Here is a 20,830-nt window from a genome sequence, read left to right on the forward strand (position 1 = left end):
ATAAGAAAGAAATATATATAATAAATTTTATATATATATATATATATATATATATATATATATATATATATATATATATATATATATATATATATATATATATATATATATATATATGATAGGGGAAGCTGTGTGTGGGCTGAGAGGGGAATACACTTGCTAAAACAGAACCGGAGAATCAATGTATTAGTGTGCAGCAATGAGCAGGCAGCCTGGCTGTTCCATGTCCAATCATTCTCCAGGCACAGGAAAAGGAACATGCTCCTCTCTCCTCCACTCTGCTCCACTCTGCTAGGAATCTGGAACAGATTTTCCTCCCCACCAGCAAGCATGGTAATAGAATAGGCTCTGTAATTTGACACTTCAACTTACTGTGCTCCCTGCTAGTTGATTCACTTACTCACCCACTAACACTGAGGCTCCTTTTTTTTTCTTTTTTTTTTTTTTTTTTTTTTACTGTCTGTGAGCAGAAAAAAAAAGAAGGGCCGGGAAAGAAGCAGAATAAGGGGGAGTACAGTGCAAGTCTGAAATCTACCTAGAAAAAGAGGATATTGTTCATTTGCTAAGCTCCGGGGCTGCCTTGTCTTCTGCCGGTAAGTTTAATATCTCCTTTCACACCTCTCTCTTCCCGTGGTTGTTGCTTTTGCTTTCTGAATGGGAGAGATCCACGCAAACAATGGATCATGGAAGATTTGCAGGGGATGTGTCCAGGGCTCTGTGGAGGGACATGCTGTCTGTCTGTGTGTGCTTGCTATGGAGGTGAGGGGATCACGGCTGGCTGCTGGCTGGCTGGGGGGTGGGCATGGATTGCTCGGGGGATCTGGTCCTGAGCACCGGGAGGAAAGGCATGGTTGAAGCCTGGGTAAGGTCACTGTGCTTTGTGTGCTGCAATTTGCAAAGTTGGAAGTTGCATTCTACTTGTGCTTTTTGTGTATTCAGTGGGGACAGATTTCCCTGTGTGGTTGTGATGTGGTGTAAATAGATTGCACACTGCATTAGGAAGCAAGATTGTAAGCTCTGTGGACAAGGAATACTGTATTCTTAAGTAATCACTCAATACAGTGTGTGTGTATTATGTATTGCACTATTAGTAATTAATCCCTTTCGCCGGCATACATCTAAGACCCCTTTGGGCTTAAAATGTTAGAGTGTAATTAGTAGGGTCACTGAATAATTAGCTAGTTGTTGTTGTTTTGTTTTTAAACAAGTGTGCTTAATTGGTTAAACGTCTGTATCTGCCTGGCCTGCAGTGCCATACATATAATTCCAGATTTGTGTGCATATACATTTACTATGTACATAGATTCCAGCAATGTGTTTTGCAGTTGTGTATTTTGTGCAGGTTTTATGTGCTGTCAAGCGATTTTTGGTACTGATTGGTTTATTCATTAAAACAGAATAAAATAAAAAATGTTCTTTTTTTTTTTTGCTGAGATCCATGTTATTACACCCTGTCTTTTGGATCACTATACTCCACTATAAGGTACAGAGCGTATTTGGGAAAAGTAAGCATGGACTCCAGTGTTGGGTGTACAGATGTCCCAGTAAAAAGTAGCACAAGAGGAAAGGAGATTCGAAAAGGAACTCTTGCTTTCTTATTACTCCTGTGTAGGGGGCAGGGATTCCAATCAGTGTGTGAGTTAGCAGCCTCAAGAAATGCTCCTTTAAAACACTTAAGGAATGTGTGCTTTCTCTCCCCTCCTCCTCCTCTGTGGAGCAAAAACATTGCAAATAAGTCAGATTCAAACTTAAAAGTTGTCAGCAAATGTAGGAATGTCGGCGGATGAGGAGTAAGCACCAGGCCTTCGCTATGTAACTTGTTTTACAAAACCAGCTGATGTTTAGTGGTGTTATGTATTGCAAACACTCCCCTTTTAATGTCTGCAGTCAGTGCCTGAATTTGTTTAACCCTGTGTGCCCTGGGAAACCATTCAGTAAAAATGCTGCAATTAACAATGCTTAACATTCCATCTTCAACCTTTGCATTGTTTTGGTGTTATCTGTAGTGTTTGATGGGAATTAATAATGCCCACTTTATGCTCTTTTGCGTCTAAGCATATGTACATGGTCAGGGTGCTGGATTACATTGTTAAATGATATCACGTTTTTATTACAGAACTGTTTCCTGGTACATGGGAGATGCCAGTAGTAACATACAAACATTACTCTCTCATTCTGGGAGTGAACACTACAATAATATTCACACCTTTCATTGTATAAATAGATTTTACCTAAAGCCTCTACCAGTCTTTGCATATTTTTTCAAAAATAACTGGCTCCAATATTCAGTGTTACAGGGTCAGTTTTGTTGAGACATTTATTCTGATGTTATTAGTGCTTTGTGAGGTGTTTTACACCTTTTTTTATTTTATTTATTTTTTAATCTAAATGTTTTTTGATATTGCATAAAATTTGCACAACTGATGCGCTGCAGAAACAGCAAACACCATGTCCCCTGCTTGCTTGCTGATCTTTGTCTCCTATATGCTTGCTGGCGGTGCAAAGATCTAGGTATGATGTACAGCACCTACATAAGACTGCATTACTGTCTGGTTGGGCAGAGTGGATTTTCTTGTGCTTCAGTTCATAATCTGCAAACGGCTTAATGGTTCTGTGGTGCCAAAGGAATTGCTTTTCTCCAGCAGACCTCGGTATAGCTGGTGTTCTGACTGCTTTTTCAAAGCCTTGACATGAGAAAGGAGGATTTAACTTGGCAGCCTGAACAAATGCTCTTTCAGAGGTTTCCAAAGAGATGGTATGAGAGCGGTGAAGGAGACTTACCAAGGATAGTTTTTTTTTTTTTTGCTTTAGCAATCATGGTACCTAAGCAAGTGGTGTAATTTATAATGGACAGGGAGAGCTGAATACCTGTGCACAGTCCTACAATTGTGGAGTGGCAAATAAAATCTAATACCTATAGTTACAAGAGTGGTTTCTAAGTACCAGGATTTGCATTTATCCAGTTTTGGCTTTTATTAGGGGAAATTGGGAACTCAATTACAATAATTGTCGTAATGACCTGAGATGGGACGATAGTGAATTTGGTGCATTACATGGGTATTTAGCTGTTGGGCTGCAACATAGTTGGTGACACAGTACAATTATTCAACTAGTCGCGGTGGTGTCAAGCTCATGGCCCTCCAGCTGTTGTGCAACTACACTTCCCAGCATGCCCTGCCACAGATTTTATATAATGGATTGCTAAAACTGTGGCAGGGCATGCTGGGACGTGTAGTTCCACAACAGCTGGAGGGTCATGAGTTTGAGACCACTGAACTAGTGTAATACAATATGCTTATTAAACTTTTTTTTTTTTTACTATCCAGTTACTGGACCTGGGTTCTGTGTGCAATTCTGATTCACATTGCTGTTTGGAAGTTCTTTCTGTTGAAACAACTGTGTTAGTTGCTTAATGTGTGTTTTTAAGTGGAAGAAAATAATTATAATTGTTAGGGTGGTATTTATCAAAGCACAAAGTGAGATAACATTGTGAGAGATGAAGTGCCAGCCAGCTAGCTTCTGCCTTACATGTTACACGCCAGATGTACTAAGCTTGAAAAGTGATAAAATGGAGAGTGATAAACTACCAGCCAATCGGTCCCTAACTGGCATGACACACACAGTCTGTGTTTGAAAAATGCCAGGTAGGAGCTGATTGGTTTGTGGTTTATCACTCTCCATTTTATCACTTAAATGCTTAGTACATCTTGCCTATGTTTGAAAAAAGACAGCTATGAGCTGGTTGGTTGGTACTTTAGCTCTCATAATTTTATCTCTTCCCAAACTTTGATAAGCCCCCCCCCCACCCACCACTTTTTTTTTTTTTTGGTTTTCTCTTTTTAAACTAGCTGAATTCCTTTTTTGTCTTTGTTGGGAGTAGTATGCTGCTATTATTTTAATATTTAGCGTTAACTTTCCTTAATATCAGACAGGTTTTGGTCATGCCCCTTATTTTAGAGTTTTTGTGTTTTGTTGTTTTATTGTTGGCATCCGTCTTCTACAGAAAAAGGGGGAGGCGAGACTGGTGTTCACCAAGCAGTGATTCAGGTTTATGAATGACAGACGACTTGTACTGACCCCTTTTTTTTTTCTTAGCTTTTTTTTTTTTTTTCTTCTTCTTGTGTTCAAGACTAGGATGTTGAAACACCAGCCTTCAGACAAAAGGCACATTGAGTAGCAAGGTCTGCAGCAGAGCACGTGTGACTTTGAGCTGAATGAGGGCTGACTGAATTTAGTTATGTCTCCCCACCCTTTGTGGTATTACATTAGGAAATAATAAACAAGTTTCACTGTTCTGTTTGGCAATTTTTGGAAGGCTCTTTTTAACGTATCTGGAAAGTATACGCAGAACATTTTGTGTTTAATTCAGAAAATTAGGTCATTATGAGTACTTTTAATTTTAAGTGGTATGTAGTTTATTTAATTAGTTTTATTTTGTTCTATTGATATAACTTCCAATAATAATAATATTGGCAGCATTAGGCCAAGAGAGACTGTTTCTCAGCTTATAAGTTCTAAGCAGGGGGAAGTGCCACAAAGTTTACAGTGAGAGGCTGGTGCAGACTTGGCCTCATGCACCATACTAAATGGGGTGTTCCTTTCCTCTTTCCTCGCCATCACAGCTCAGGGGTCAGTATTCCCCTGACCCCTCTGCACTCACTGGGTTTTTCCAGCAAGGTGGAAACAGCCAGTGCAGCTGTCAAAATGGCCAGGTTTGCTGCTATACGTAGCGGGCTTGCTGTATTAGCGGTGAACCTCGCCATTCAGGGGAATCCTCGCCGGTGAGTATTCCTCCGGAAGTTAGAATGGGGTGAGCGGCCTGGTGAGGGAGTTAGATGGCGAGGATGGCTTGTTTTCGGCGATCCTCACCGAAAACAAGCCACCCCGCTACAGAAATCCCCTCGCCGGCCGCATTGAGTGCCGCCCTATATGTACACTTGGTTTCTTGTCCAACATCAGTATCAGTGCTCATTTGGACCTGCTCCGTCCTTGGTGCAGAAGAGTCATCTGGAAAAGCATAAGCACAACTTTGCATAGCACGCAGTTCCGTCAACAGGCCCTCACTGAACTCTGCCTATTCACAGATGCCTCATTGCTCTCTATAAGCCTCAATCACAGACCAAAGCATCACCCATTTTCATTAGTCCCTGCCCTAATGCCGCTTAGACAGACACACACACACACACCGTTTCATTTTAGGAGTTTAGGTGGAAAAACACACGAAGAATATACAAACTCCACACAGTTAGGGCCATGGTGGGAATTGAACTCAAGATTTCAGTACTGTGAGGTAACCATTAAACCATCTGGGCTGCTCACCCTTTGTTGCCTATACTATGCATAAGAAATGCCCAGAGGAAAACACGCAAGATACTCTGTAACAATTGCTTGCCTTCGCCTCTTCATTAGCCACAGGATTTCAGCCGTCCGCCCCGTTCTCGGACCCGGACGGCGCAAACATAGGTCAGTAAAGACTAACTTTCAAACGGGAAAATTAATTTGATGGTCGGCGACCATCAAAAGATTTCGCCCCCCATACACTACACTGATAATGGCATGCAAAACATCCATTCGCAAAGCGGCGGGGATATTCACACGGGGGGTTATTCTCTCACCCAGTGGGCGGCGTTAGTTGGCTCCCTAAGCAGCGAGTTTACATTGCTTAGCGAGCCAATCAGAATCCAGCACTATGTGCCGTTGAAGTGCTGGAACCATACCCTGTTGTAGGACGACCATAACGACTTCCCTCGTAAAGTTTGAAGGCTGAATTCAGTTTCTCATTGAGGGCGATATGTACTAAAGGGAAAATGCGGTAAAACCCCCGTTTTACCGCATTTTCCTATGTACTATTACCCGGCCACATCGCAGGGCAGGGTATCGCCACCCACCCTTTGGGTGGCGATACCCTATAGAAGCCTATGGGCTTCTTTTCGCCGGCCGCCGCCTCGCGGACCCCCCCCCCCCTCTCCCCCTCCCTTGGGCTTACCTTCTTGCAGGTCTTCCTGGACCCCGGAAGGTAAGCCCTTCCTCCCCCTAGCAACGTAGCCGGACATCCTTCCGGCTGCAGGGGGAGGAGGAGGTGCCGGGGACAGCCTGCTTAGCTGTCCCCGGCGTTTAGGCATCAGGAGCCGGCTGGGAGGTGACGGAGACCCCCCGCAGACCACAGTACAGGTATCGCGGTGGGTCACCGTTACCGCACTGCGATGCCAGACGCATATGTTAGTACATATGCGCTGGCATCGCGGCGGACAGCCGGCGAAGGGCGGCGAAGTATATTAATACATCCCGCCCTGAGACACAGGCTGATACTGAGTCACATAGGCCCTTATTCTGGTTGGTGCGGCCGGAGCCGCATATGCGGCTCCAACGCACCAGGCGAATCCCCGCCTTCCATACGGATCGCCACGGCCGTCCGTACGCGGATATGTGGCGATCCGCATGAAATTGGACTGGGATACGCCTCCTCCATAGTGGGAGCAGCCCCTGCATTCGATGGTCGCCGAACATCGAATGCAGGGCCGCACGCTCCACCAGGTCCCGCAGCACAAGACCACACGGACACTTGTCCGTGTGAAATCTTGTATGGGGGCGGGCAGCTGACATCCGGCGATGTCAGATGCCCGCCCCGTACCAACGCGTCACGGCCTCATTACCATGCATACGCCCCGCGTTTGCATGGGAACGCCACGCCCCTCACGCCCCTCTACGCCCCCTGTGCGGCGTATAGAGAATCCTTGCGGCGAAATCGCCTGCACATGCGCAGAGTGACCTCTGCACATGCACAGAAGATAAACATCGGCAGCCCGTACGCAAGCGGGAATATCCGCACCAACCAGAATAAGGGCCATAGATCTCTGTGCATGGAGGCAAATGACTGGATTCTAGCCTATGTAGATGCAGAATTCTGTTTTAGTGTATCCTCGTCCTGTTCTGAATTGTATTGAACTTGGCTGGCTTTGTCTTGCTGTGAAATTAGGAGCTTTGTGCTGGGAACTGGTGGCTACAAAAATTTGCACTGAACTGCTCTGTCTCGTGGGAGTGTATCTAAAGCTCTTTACTGTTCGTGTGTAAGGGGAAAGGAAGTCTGTTTCTGATGGGCCTCTTGCACCTACCATGGGGACGAAATTAATGATGGCGATTGGTGGCAAATCAGTGGGTAACAAGACTTACCGCTTGTCAACACTCAAATCCTTGTGTCAGCTGCGCAGAAACCTGCAATAGCATAAGGTAGTGTCTCTAGCGGCCCACTTTGGAGTTGAAATAAAAAGGTAGTACAATGCTAAGTTGCTATATTAGGTGGGTACTGGCAAAAGCTGTGGCTAACATGTTGTTTGGGTGGACCTGGGCCAGTCTTAGTGACCTCTAATAAGAACATGGTTTCAGTAGGTATAATATGGCAGTGTACAGTAACATCTACTGAATGATGAACTTGCTGCCTAACATTGAACTCCATTACCCAGTTAGAAGAGTAACCTTTTTATACCATTTTATGCATATTATGGGCCAGGGGGGAGCGATGTTTTGCGTCTGCGCATGTAGATGCTGGGTGCGAGCGGGCATGGCGAACTGCTAGTTCACCATCCTGTTCGCACCTTTCAGCGCGTGGGGCGGCAGTGTTCCCATGAAAATGCTGGGCGTTCCCATGGAAATTAGGCCGGGACGTGGGTGCCGGGGGCGGGCAGCTGACCTCAGCGTATGTCAGCTGCCCGCCTCCTTCCCATACTGGGAGCGAACAAAGCTAAGACACCAGAGAGTTTTGCGTGCACCTTCCAAATCATTCAATGGTTGCCGACCATCGAATACTTTGGCATCCGCACCCAAGGCTGTGAATGGGTGTTTATGCAAAACATTCATTCGCAGCCGGGTGGGTGGGGGGGGGGGCGGGGCGGCTATGTGAGCGGCGTTTAGTCCACATGAATTGTGCAGCGTTGCATGTGGACCAGAATAAGGCCCTATATGCTAGGAACTGCTGAACGTAAGTTCCACTGTCCTCTTTGGGGGAATTCAATTATTTTTTACACAAGTCCTGGGTGCGAGACGGAGCTTTTTCATTGTTTCTTCTGGTACATGTGAATACTGTGGACAGCCACGATTTCTGCTTGTGACCTCCTAAGGTGACACACAGAAATCCACAAATAAGTAAGGATGCCCAGTGCATTTGGATCTGACCAGCACTGTAAGTAATGGACGCACAACAGCTCTTGCGTCCTTGGGCAAAACATTTGACTTTTGACCTTTTTTTTATTGCTTAAATATATTGAAATGATTATATTTATTAACTTAATTACCGTTAGCCAAATGATAACTAAAAGTCATGACAGCTTTGAACCTGTGAAGTGTACTTCAGTAGTTTGGTTAGAAAGTGCCTCAGTTGTGTAAATGGTATACTTTCGGTACTATATCAAATATCTGGTTGATCCTCTCTCTTTATAAGCTAGCTAGACAATGTGCGATATGTCAGGCGGATTGGACTGGAATATTGCTCAGTGTGTACGCGCAGTATACACGCTCCCACAGTCGCTTGTGATGTAGCTTTGATTTGCTGCCCATCAAGCCTAGCGATACTATGCAGGCTATGGAAGGACGGAAAATTGTTAGTTCTGTCTTTCATTAACATCACTTAAGTGGGTGTGGATTGTATTGTTGACCAGACTTGGGTCGACAGTCATTAGGTCAACACCGTTGGGCCCACAGACAGCACGGTCGACAGGGTTTTAGGTCGACATGGGTTTAGGTCGACAGGTCACGAGGTCAACATGTTTTTTTTTTCACTGTTCCTTTTTTTACCTGAATGTCGACATGGACACAGTTGGAAGTCAACTGCAGCCCATGGCTTTGCTCGCAATGCTTCGGGCACGGTGCCTCGCTGCGCTCGGCACACTATTTTATTCTCCCACCGTGCCCTAGTGGATGGTACGGCATGAAATACCGCATGTCGGCTCAAAAAAACAGTGAAAAAACCCATGTCGACTTGTCGACCTAAAACCATGTCGACCTTCATCCATGTCGATCTAGAACTCTGTCAACCTTGTTGCCTGTCGACCCAACGGTGTTGACCAAAGTCGGGGTGACAATACGACCGTATCCTGCTCCGGTGTGTATGGGTGATCTGGGCTGACAGGGATTCATTCCGATGTCTGAAGGAAACCCCATCGCTTCGCTGTATACCCAGTGTGTTCTTAGCAGGAAAATCCTATTCTAAAATTGGTCGATTGTCCCAAAATGAATGGTTTGTTGATACTTTGTAAATATCATTTCCAAATAGATTGTTTGATTGAGCTAAACATCATGTCAGCGTACCACTTTCTCACTTTGCAACAGCAATCTTATTTATTTGCAAGGAGTTATTGTCCTGTTCCATTTGTTGGTATAAGATGAAATAGATGATAACTCAGTGATACGGGCGCTGGGATGATTTACAGTTCAGTATTTATATTGGTAATTGTTGTGTGTTTTAATAATCCAGCCCCCAACCCTGCATGTAATTGCAGAGTGCTGAGACCTTGTGCTAACCTGTCTTTAAACAGATACTATGTGTGAAGTCTTTATCTGCTACTGCCAGGAAGAGCTGAGTGATACAGAACCTCAGTAGCAGAAATGTACGATTACCTGCCGCTACGCTAGAAACCTTTAAGAATCCAAGGGTTATTTGGATTTAATGCATATTTAAATCCAAAACAACATTGTTCCCGGTTGTCACGTGACTTGTATGACTTGTGTTTGCATTTTCCATCCTATTGCGAGGTGACTGATTTGCGCACAATAAATATTATTTGTGTATACCCAAACATATCAGCCATAACACTGAGAGATGAGGTGAATAACAGTGATTATCTTGTTACAATGGCACCTGTCAATGGGTAAGATACTCTGTAGCAAGTAAACAGTCCGTTCTGTGTAGAAGTAAAAAAAAAAAAAAAAGTGTTAGGATTGGAGGAACTCTGTTAAGGCCAAATTGTGATGGCTAGGTCGGAGCATGTCCAAAATGGCTGCAACCGTTAAGATGGACAATCAGTGAACTGGCTACAAGGTTGTGGTTGCCCAAGGCTCATTGATGCATGTGGGTAACCAAGGCTGGTCTGATTCCACTGAAGAGCTACTGTGGCACAAATTGCTGAGAAAGATTATGTCAAAACACTCAGTGCATCACAGCTTGGTACGTAGCCCATGCTGACCACTGGTCATTGCCTAAAGCATATACAATGGGCAATAGAAGAATGCAGCCTGATCTGATGAATCACTCTTCTTTTCCATCATATGGACAGCCAGGTGTATGTTCGTTGTTTACCTGAGATGGCACCAGGATGCACTATGTGATGACGGCAAGACTGCGGAGGTGGGTTGATGTTCTGGGCAATGTTTTTTGGGGCACCTTTTGTCCTGTCGTTCATGTGGAAGATACTCACACATATGTCCTACCTGAACAGACCAAGGGCACCACTTCATGGCAATGGTATTTCCTGATGACTGCGGCCTCTTTTGGCAGGACAATATGCTTTGTTACACCGCAAAAATTGTTAAGGAAGGATTTGTAGAACATGACACAATCCCCAGATCTCAATGCGATCGAGCATACGTAGGTTGTTCTGGAAAAATAAGTCTGAGCCATGGAGACCCCACTAAGAAACTTACATAAAGGATCTGCTGATAACGTCCTGGTGTTAGAAACCCTATAGAGGTCTTGTGGAGTCCATTCCTTGATGGGTCATGGCTGGGTTAGCAGCCTGGAAGAGGGGACTTACACCTTATTGGATATTACCGGCTGTTCTGTAGACCCCCAGACTCCCTGATAACCTTTTAATTCGGTAAACTATTTGAATGACACCATTATCGTTAATGTACTACAACCAATACATTATTAAGATATATGATGCATTTTCCTTGTGGCATTAGGCTTGGTGTTTAGGCAGCTGCAGAAGCATTAGTTACATTCCATCCAGGATGCTGTGTGAGGCGGTTATGTGTTTCTACCCACGTTCATGTGGCTTTTGCCTTGTATTCCCTAAAAAGACTGGCAGATTAGTTGCATGGCTACAGAAACTGTCCCTAGTCTAGGGGGTATATTCAATGCCATTGGTGAGGGGGGTTTGTACGGCGACCTCATCGCCATATTCACTGTTTCACAAAAATCTTTGCGGATTCCCTTAGACGGCGATGATCACCGCAAATGCATTTTGTAGTGAGCCCTGCCATTTTGTCTGCCGCTGTTTCCACCTTGCCTCAGGGAACAGACGAGGTGAAAACGGCGAGTGAAGGGGAGGCCGTTGAATACTCTGATGGCGAGCTATCAGCAATGCACACCGTATAGCTCGCCGCCCACATTGAATTTACCCCTAGGTCTTTATGGGTGCCGAATAGCTGACAGACAGTCGGGATTCTAACAGTCATTACACGGACGTCAAAATCCCAACTGTTAAAACCCCAACACTCGGGATCCTGACGGACACTGGCTATTCTCCCTTGTGGGGGTCCACAACCCCCATAGAGGGAGAATAGAATAGGTGGCGAGCCACTGTGCCCGCAAGGGGCTCCGTTGCGCTCACCCCGCTGTCTGAGTCCCGGCATCGGGCTAATGACTGTCGGGATCCCGACTTTTGGTGTGCTATACCACACCAGGGGTTTATATGTCTGCAGTAGAGACATCTAGATTGTACTGTAGGCTTCATTGGCACAGGGAAACTGAAGACTGTGTTGGTGTTAATGACATAGGCGTTACTGTGATAACCTAGTCCACGTTCCCAGATTATGTTTTAAATCATCAATGGGGGGAAAAAAAAAGTACAGCTGAAATGTTACAATAATTCTGCTGAGTAATAAAGCCTTTCTGGTAACCACAAGAGTCATGTTTACAAGGCCTCATAAAATAGATTTAATAACTAGATGTCTCTGATTCGAGAGTACGTGAGTGACAGTTTATACTTGGAAGGGAAAAAAGTTTACAGGCCTCGCTGATTAACAATACATGATACAGGTGGTGGTAAATAATGGCTGTGGTATAGTACGCCTTTATGTTTCTGCTTGTTTGTTTTCATCGTGAGAGCAGGTGAATACAGGAAGGAAAACAATCAAAAGATGGATGTCTGGTCATTACTGTCAGTTGTGGCTGTTGTGTGCAAATGTATGTGTGTGAAGTCAGATACCACTGTATAGGGAGAGTTTATTATTGCAAGCCCAGTCTGGGTTTTCCTTGGAAGGGTCAGTGGTCATCTGAGCCCTAAGAAGTGGCAGGTCTGTAAACCTTGCACCTCCTCCTCTCTTAGCCTGCGGTATTTCTCCCCAGGGGAAATATCTGAAATCTGACCCAGTAACCAGCTGTCTGTTGTGAGGCTGAAATTAGGTCTCTTTCTTTTTCTTTTCTTTCCTTGGGGTTCTGCAGACCAGAGTAGTGTTATGCAAATAACGTTGATCTGTACTTGGCTATGCGGTATGTATTGTTTCTTGGATTCTAGTGTAATGAAGTGATTCAGGTTTAACTGCTAAATATACTGTTCCCCCATTCCTGGAGCAGAGTTTTACTCTGGGGACAGTCATTGTGATCAGCTGTCAGCAGGACACTATTGAAAGCATTTTTTTTGTCTATATCCGTAGGTCCACTTAAGCTGGGTATACAATGAATAACATTCTTAATGATTTTGCTGATTCCCACAGGTCAGAACCACAAAATCAGAATGTCACCCAGTGTCTACTCTCTATGGCCCCTGTGCGTCATCGGTGACATACTCCGGTGGCTGGCATGGTCAAATGTATATGTACCTGCCATGGCCAACACCATAGCAACCAATCAGATCCTACTTATTTATTTCACACTATAGCAACCAATCAGATCCTACTTCTTATTTATTTTGCACCTTTTAGAAAAAAGGAGATTTTCTCTAAAGCAGAAATGCGGTAAAAATCCCGTTATCTGCGTTTTACTGGATTTCTGTGTTCACTGTATTTCTGTAACCGGAAGTCCAGTGCAGTGCCAAATCTAAATCTCGCTGCACATGTTACATGTGCCCTCCTGCAGTGCTCATGGCTTTGTCCATTTGAGAGGGAATTTGCCTTTGTGCGTGAACCAGAATAAGGGCCACAGTGCTTTCAAACAGTGGGTAATAGCAGGTATCCAGGTGCCTCACCTCAGGAGCTGCAGTACTGTTAAACTCTTCTTCTGGTACTCACTAGGCGATGTGCACCCAGCACGACCTCATTAGCTCTGCATTGGCAAGTGCATACACACTTACCAATGCTGGCAGCAACGTAGTGTGGGTCATACTGTGTTGTGCGGCATGGCATGGCCCTTGCTTGCATCCTCCTTTGTCCTTACGCATGTTGATGATAGTCGCTGAAGATGCATGGGAGCGACATAGAGCCTACACACTAAACGATTTTAAGATTTTGTCATTTCAACCTTTGTTATCTGAAATAATTGCTAAAAAAAAGTACCCGGACTATATGCTACATAGTCGTCAGTACATAATGTCCCTCTCCCAACATATTTATTTAGTTATTTACGAACAATTTCTTATAGCGCACACATATTTTGCAGCGCTTTACAGAGATCATTTGAACATTCACATCAGTCCCTTCCCCAGTGGAGCTTACAATCTATATTCCCTACCACATGCACAGACATTGTAGGGTTAATTTGTTGGGAGCCAATTAACCTACCAGTATATTTTTGGATTGTGGGAGGAAACCGGAGTACCCGGAGGAAACCCACAAAAGCACAGGGAGAATATACAAACTCCACACAGTTAGGGCCATGGTGGGAATGGAAACCATGACCTCAGCGCCGTGAGCCATTAATGCTAACCATTACACCGTCCGTGTTGCCCAACATAACACAGCAATGTCTAGAACATCAAGAACCTTTCTACCGATAAACCAAGTTTATTCATTTAGGTGATTTGTGTGTGAGCGCAGAGTGCGTCCAACTCGAGATAATTGTAATCTGTATGAGAAAATGTAATCCTTAACATTTTTCTTACAAGGTGTTTAAGAATTCACGAGAACCTACGTCCGAGAAATTAAATGCCCCTTTAGCATTGCAAAAGCTATTGTTGGTTAAGTCATTTTGACTTTTCAGGAAGCCATCCTTCAAGTAATAAACATAAAATAATAATCATAAAACGGAGGAATGATTTATTGTGTTTTTTTCTGCAAGGGTTAATTGTTACATCTACAAGGGCTTGTGTGTTTTCTATGGTGGTTTTTGGGGTTGGGGATTGGTCCTTTTTGCTTGAGAGGAGTAGGGGGTGGGGGACGTACAGCCTTATGCATTGTTCTGCTTCCTGACGGGAAGCAGAATTACATTTGTGACCTTTATGTCCGTCTGCAGGGAGAAATAGTGTGTGAGCACCTCTACAAACATGCTCACCAAAACTTTTGTGCAATTGTAACCGAAGTGGGAACTTACAACATGTGATTTGCAGCAGCGGTGATAACTTTCTGGACTAGCCAATGATTGACTTGACCATTAACAGTCATACGATTACTCCTACAAGTTTGAAATGTCTTTTATTTGTTTGGACTTTTTAGAATTTCTCTGGGCATTTCTGGAAAACAAATAAAAGTGATTTAGTTTTCTTAACTTTACAACGCGGGGTAATCTGTTTCGTACAGGTGCTGATCATATATGCTTGTTATAAATTAAAGTCAACTTGTGTCCAGTTATAGGCTGCCTGTGAACTGTGGAATTTCCTCTCTGTTTGCACAGTAGACTTATTCATAGATTTTGTTCTACCTGGAGGTTTTTTCCCCTAGTGCACTGCTTGCTCCTTTATGTGTGTTTTGCTCCTGTGTGTTATCTTCTTGCTGCACAATAGACTCTGGTTAATGGTTAAGGATCAGGTAACTCATTCATTTGTAGGCCGCTGCAGTGGAAGCTGTACAGCTCAAGACCATGTCAGATATTTTAAAGAGAGCTATGTTATTTTATATGGAAAGCCCTAATTTCTAGGGGATTTTTTTTTAAATTTTTTATTTTATTTAAGGAACCCAAGAGTGGCTTGTTCTATATTGTTTGGATGTTGCTTAGGAAATTCATTTTATATTTTTCTTGTGCAATTGGGTACTTTGAAATGTAGTGATCATTCCGTATAATACCAGAGTATAGTTTTCCCTTCCACTGCACATCTATGGGATACTCTATTACCCCTTTACACTAAAATCCGAAGTTCAAACCCAGTTTTTGAACATGGTTCGAACTTGAGTGAGATTCTGTTCACACCGCACTGGTGACCTGGGCTATTGCCGGGTCTGCTCCTTTCATGCTGCACTCATGTGTAGTCTTCTTCCCTATACCAGCACTCAAGGGCCAGTGATCTGGTCTATGCTTGAATGGGACCACTTTACACTGCAGCCTTACCTGGGTCCAACCCTGGTCATTACATGGGTTGGATTCCAAAGTCACTGGGCCCTGGGTTATTTCTTTAGGGATCCTTTTCCAGTGAGTCACAACCTGAGTTACTGCAGCAGTGGATACGAGTGTACAACCTCGTTTGACCATCCCTGGCATTTTTGGAAGCTGGCTACCCTCAATGTAGATAGCTATCCTGTATGCTGAATGTTTTTTTAGCCTAAATTGACCCCACCGAGGGCGAGATGTATCAAATGGAAAATGCGGTAAAACCCCGGTTTTACCGCATTTTCCAATGTATCAAAAATGATACCGCACCTTTGGGTGGCGATACCCTATAGAAGCCTATGGGCTTCTTTTCGCCGCCCGCCGACGCAAACCCGCCGATTCGCCGACCCCCCCTCTGGCTTACCTTCCTGAAGGGTCCTCCTGGACCCCGGAAGGTAAGCCCTGCCTCCCCTTAGTGAAGCAGCCGGACATCCTTCCGGCTGCAGGGGGGAGGAGGAGGAGGCACCGGGGACAGCATGCATAGCTGTCCCCGGCGTGAGGGGAGAGCATGGCGGCAGGGAGGTGACGGAGACCCCCCGCACACCAGTGTATAGGTATCGCGGGGGACCTCCATCACTGCACCGCGATGCCAGCCGCGTATGTTAGTACATATGCGGCAGCGAAGGGCGGCGATGTATTTTAATACATCCCGCCCCGAGTCATTACATTGCTGAAGAAAGGTTACAGAACCTTTGGTATAGACTACATAAATGAAAATACATAGAGAAAATAAAAAATGTGTTACATGGAAGATTTGTAAAAATGTTTGTGTTATTTGCCAGGGCCATTAGAAATTGTGGGTCCGGGGACTGACAAAATAGGCAGGGCTCCTCCATTTTTAAACTCCCGATGTGTCTAGTAAGACCTCTGGTGTTTGTCGCACTGGCCGCACTAAGCTACATTGTTTCCTTCAAGGCAAATATGAACTTTGTTTTCTAAGTCCCTGGCCTCCTTTATGTCTGGGCCAAGGACTGGTGTCCTGGCTGCCCCCCACCCCACTCCCCTGATGGTAACCTTGTTGAAAGTACTGCATTAAGCTGGGTACACACCAGAACGATGCAGATCGTGAGTGGGTCCTAAGACGATCGTGTGACCCGCTCACTATCTGGTGGAGCTACGACTCTCTCACTATCTGCATCCGATCTGGGACCGATCCGATCGCGACCCTTACCCACTTCAATGGTCGTTTACAGATCCTACCTGCTGCAGGTAGGATCTGAGAAATTACCTAACGACCCGTGGGGCCGCGCATCGGATTGGAATAGAATCAGAAATGATCTGAAATGGCCCAAAGCATGCCAAATTTACATGCAATTGGCCGAGATTGAATCTCAATTGGGTCATTTTGGGCCAAATCGTTCTGGTGTGTACCCTGCATTAGTAGTATTGCTCTTGCTGTCATTAAAGGATCTGCAGTTCTCTTTACCAGCGCCAGCCTTTAATTCATGAGCTGAATAGATTTATCATCTGTTGTATTCTACAAGGATCTGCTTCTCTGAAAAAGGTCTCTCACTCTCTCTATCGCTCGCTTGCTCTCTTCTCTCTCTCTCTCTCTCTCTCTCTCTTCTCCCTTTCTCTCTCTTTTCTCTCTCTTTTCTCTCTTTTCTCTCTCTTTTCTCTCTTTTCTCTCTTTTCTCTCTCTTTTCTCTCTCTCTCTTTTCTCTCTCTCTTTTCTCTTTTCTCTCTCTCTGGGCCAGATTCTCTAAGCTTCAAAAGTGATAAAATGGAAAGTGATAAACAGCCAGCTAATCAGCTCCTACCTGCCATGTCACAGACTGTGTTTGAAAAATGTCAGACAATCTGGCCCTCTTTTCTCTCTCTTTTCTCTCTCTCTTTTCTTCCTCATATTAATAGGGGGCTTTGTCTGTTTGTAGACTTGGTTTAGAGCCAGAAGAAACACAGGTGTCACACCAAAAGAGAGACTGCGGTCACCTTTTCCAAGGAAAGGAGTAAGTTCTGCAAATAGTTCACTTTTGTTCACAAAGTTACATATTTTGCTTCAATGGATGTATTTGGTTGCGTTAGCCAGACCGGGGGTTTTGTGTGGATGTTCATCTCTGCTGTATCGCCTTTTTATAGTCAGGAAAGATGCCCAACAAGCTACTCGGTGTCTCGCATGTATTCTATCTTCTGCCAAATTATGAGCCGCAGCCAGGGAGAATACTCGCCTGGCTTATTGGAACATTGAGCGATAAAAAGCATGAAATACAAGGAGAGGTGAAGTTATAATGAGGTGGGAATAACTTCCAAAATATCGTGGTTCAAATGACTGTGCGGTTACTGCCTGAGAACATAAACTTCTACTTACCAGGTTACCACAGGGAGCAGGGCTGCATGGCACTGACTGTAAATGTAGCGGTTATCTTCCTAGGCATACCTGCACTCTGGTCTGTGCTGCAGGAGTTTGGCATCTGGCTTATTATATTGCACATGTGTCATGTGGGAATGCAATGCTGCAAAATAATGCATCGCTTTGGGGCTGCATCCTGCACACATAGGCCTGTTGCTCTTTGTTTTCCATATACAATTGCAGAGTTTTCTTCTGCCACGCAGTGACTAAGATTTGACCTGATGGCTTGGCAGCGGTCACCTCTATACAGCAAAACCACTGGCGTGACAACGGGTTCTGAGGAGAACGTGACGCACAGACAGCAGGAACAATGTTATGTCTTTGCTGCACTCAAACAAGGCAGAGGATTAGATTGGGCTCTGTACTTTTGTGTGTGTGCGTTTCGAAATACTTTGTAAATCATTTATTTACATTTGGCCAAGTTGACTTACTATTAGATATTTTTCTTTTGAATTCCCATACCTATAATACTGGCCACCTTTATCTTTCTAAAGTGTTCTTAAATGAAATTCATTGGATGTTGTTAGGAACCTCCCACACTGACCAGTACACTTTACTTGCTTGGGTACACAGCTTTGGTCACGATGCTTCTGGCCAGGTGCCAGCACACATTACCCTTCCGACGGAGTCCACATGTTAACCACCTTGCTCAGTATCCTCTCTTACGGTGGCCATACACTTGTACAATTTGGTCCTTTTCTTCAAGATTTTGACGCATCTGGACAATAAATCGTGTGAAAAGTATCTAACAGTATGTTATGTACGTCCTATTCTAATCTGATGTGCGGCCCCTTGCGCATCGGATCCAGAGATTGTCACCATTGCTGTAAGGATTCATTGCATCACAGGACAGTAAATGTGATCGCATGCGATACATCGTATGCAAAATGACTCCATACTATGTATCACATGCAATCTAGTACCTAAAGAGCTGCCGGCTCATTTCAAGAGGGCTTGCATGCGATACCTCACCCTAGTGGACCTGTCGCTTATGAATGGCTTCCCACAAATATTACAGCAGAAGCCTGCTCCTCAAACTGAGACCCATGACTTTGCCTCCTACCTCTAGGTCTCTTTCCTGGCAAGAAGGTGTTGCCTCCTGTAAAATAGAAATAATAGTAATATTGTTTTTTGTCATTCGCAAATTGAAGGTTTGCATCGGTGATTTGCAGCTGAGATTGTGGCCTGAGTATAACAAAGGCAGTTTCATTTCAGCATTCCACAGCGGCCTGGAGCCTTGCTCCTAACTGGACAATTTATGACCAGGAAGGAGGGACCATAAAAGTTCATAGTGGGGGACCCTGTGGAGGGCCCGTATCTGATGGCTGTACATTAGATAGATCACATTGAAGGTGTATTCAGAGGTGGATGTTCACTTTCAAGTTTTGGTGGGGTATTCAATCCCCCGCCGCTATTTCCGATGGGGGAAATATCGGCGGGTGCCTATTCAATGCTGTCCTTCCTGACAGCATTGAAGAGGCAACTCGGTAGAACGGACTTAACTTTAAAAGCAATCAGGTCCGTTTTGCCGAGAACGGCCATGGACTGTTGAGATCACTGCCATATCTCGACAATCCACAGCGGTTTATCGCGGACACGCCCCCTTTTCTTAATTCGGCAGACGGGACACTGAATCCTGCCTACCAAATATCAGTTGAGCGGGCCGAGAATGGGCCAGGGTCATGACTGTCGGGGCGCCCTGACAGTGGTGACCCCGGGATTGAATACCCCCCCCCCCCTAAATTTGTTGAGTTGTTTTTTTTTTTTAAATATTGGAAAGTTAAGCTCACTGCCAGTCGTGTAAAAGTGCTCCAAAGAAGAATGTGGGGTTTGGGATATATATGAAGGAATAGACAGGTTTGCAATAAGCAATTCAAGGGTTAAGTAGCCACAACAATATTTGTAGGCTTATTGCTATTGTTTTGATTTTGTTGTTGTTTTCAAAACCTAGAGCTGCGGATATAACAGCTGGTGGCAAACAGATTACATTTAGATTATATAAATCAGTCAGGGGATCATACGGAATGGTGCTGGTTCTAGGACCACACACTCTGTAATAGTTACCAGATAGCAGCTACAGTATCGCACTGTAATGTAAGTACGGATGGTGTAATGGTTAGCATTACTGCCTCACAGCGCTGAGGTCATGGGTTTGATTCCCACCATGGCCCTAACTGTGCGCAGTTTGTATATTCTCCCCGTACTTGAATGGGTTTCCTCCGGGTACTATGGTTTCCTCCCACAATCCAAAAATATACTGGTAGGCTAATTGGCTCCCAACAAATTAACCCTAGAATGTCTGTGTGTGCGTGTACATCTAGTAGGGAATATAGATTGTAAGCTCCACTGGGGCAGGGACTGATGTGAATATTCAAATATCCTCTGTACAGCGCTGCGGAATATGTATGCGCTATATAAGAAACTGTTAATAAACAAAATAAATAAGAGAGATAAAATACCAACCAATCTGTCATTTTTGAAACACAGCCTGTAAAATGTTAGCAGCTGATTGGCTGGTAGATTACCTTCATCTACTTCATCTCTCTCCAAAGCTTGCTTGCCTTCGGACAGTAGATGGAAGTTTATAGTCCAAATGTAATAAAGGGGGTATTTTCCAAATTGACAAGACATAATAAATCCCTTTGAATTATTTTGCATATTTTATGCTTTTGTGCATCTCTGTGTGTTTTAAGTTTTACGGGATACGGTTGATCGGTCGACAGTAATTTAGGTTGACCACTATTGGTTGACTGTAAAAAGTTTGACACATTAAAAAAGCTGGACATGCATTAAGTCCACATGGCCAAAATGTGGACACAAGCAATATGTCGACATGAAAAAAAAAAAAACAGTTTTTCATAATTCACTATCCATCTTGACATAGAGGGAGAATATAAGAGTGTGCCGTGTGGAGCGAGGCACCGTAGCTGAAGTATGGCAAGCAATTATGCTGCACTTGTACGGTGTCCCTGTCTACACAGACGTGGAAACTGCTTGTGTGGCCACCAAAACAGCTAGGCTCGCGGCTAAATGCAGTGGGCTCCTTGCATTAGCCACAAACCGCGCTGTTTTTCCTCCGGCACATTGAATAG

General features: G+C 44.4%; 1 protein-coding gene across 5 annotated transcripts in view; it reads left to right on the forward strand.

Moving 5' to 3' along the window:
• The first annotated feature begins 228 nt into the window (after positions 1-228).
• The window catches only part of ZMIZ1 (zinc finger MIZ-type containing 1), a 293,441-nt gene continuing 272,839 nt past the window's right edge, over positions 229-20,830 (forward strand). For 3 of the 5 annotated variants that reach the window (XM_083146266.1, XM_083146270.1, XM_083146269.1), the window contains exon 1: positions 229-593. The gene's annotated coding sequence lies outside the window, so the exon portion shown is untranslated. Of the gene's footprint in view, positions 594-649; positions 760-20,830 lie in introns of those variants that run through there. The other 2 variants (XM_083146267.1, XM_083146268.1) reach the window with 2 other exon arrangements.

Source organism: Crinia signifera, chromosome 6, assembly GCF_055691185.1.
Source record: "Crinia signifera chromosome 6, ASM5569118v1, whole genome shotgun sequence".
NCBI classification, from domain to species: domain Eukaryota; kingdom Metazoa; phylum Chordata; class Amphibia; order Anura; family Myobatrachidae; genus Crinia; species Crinia signifera.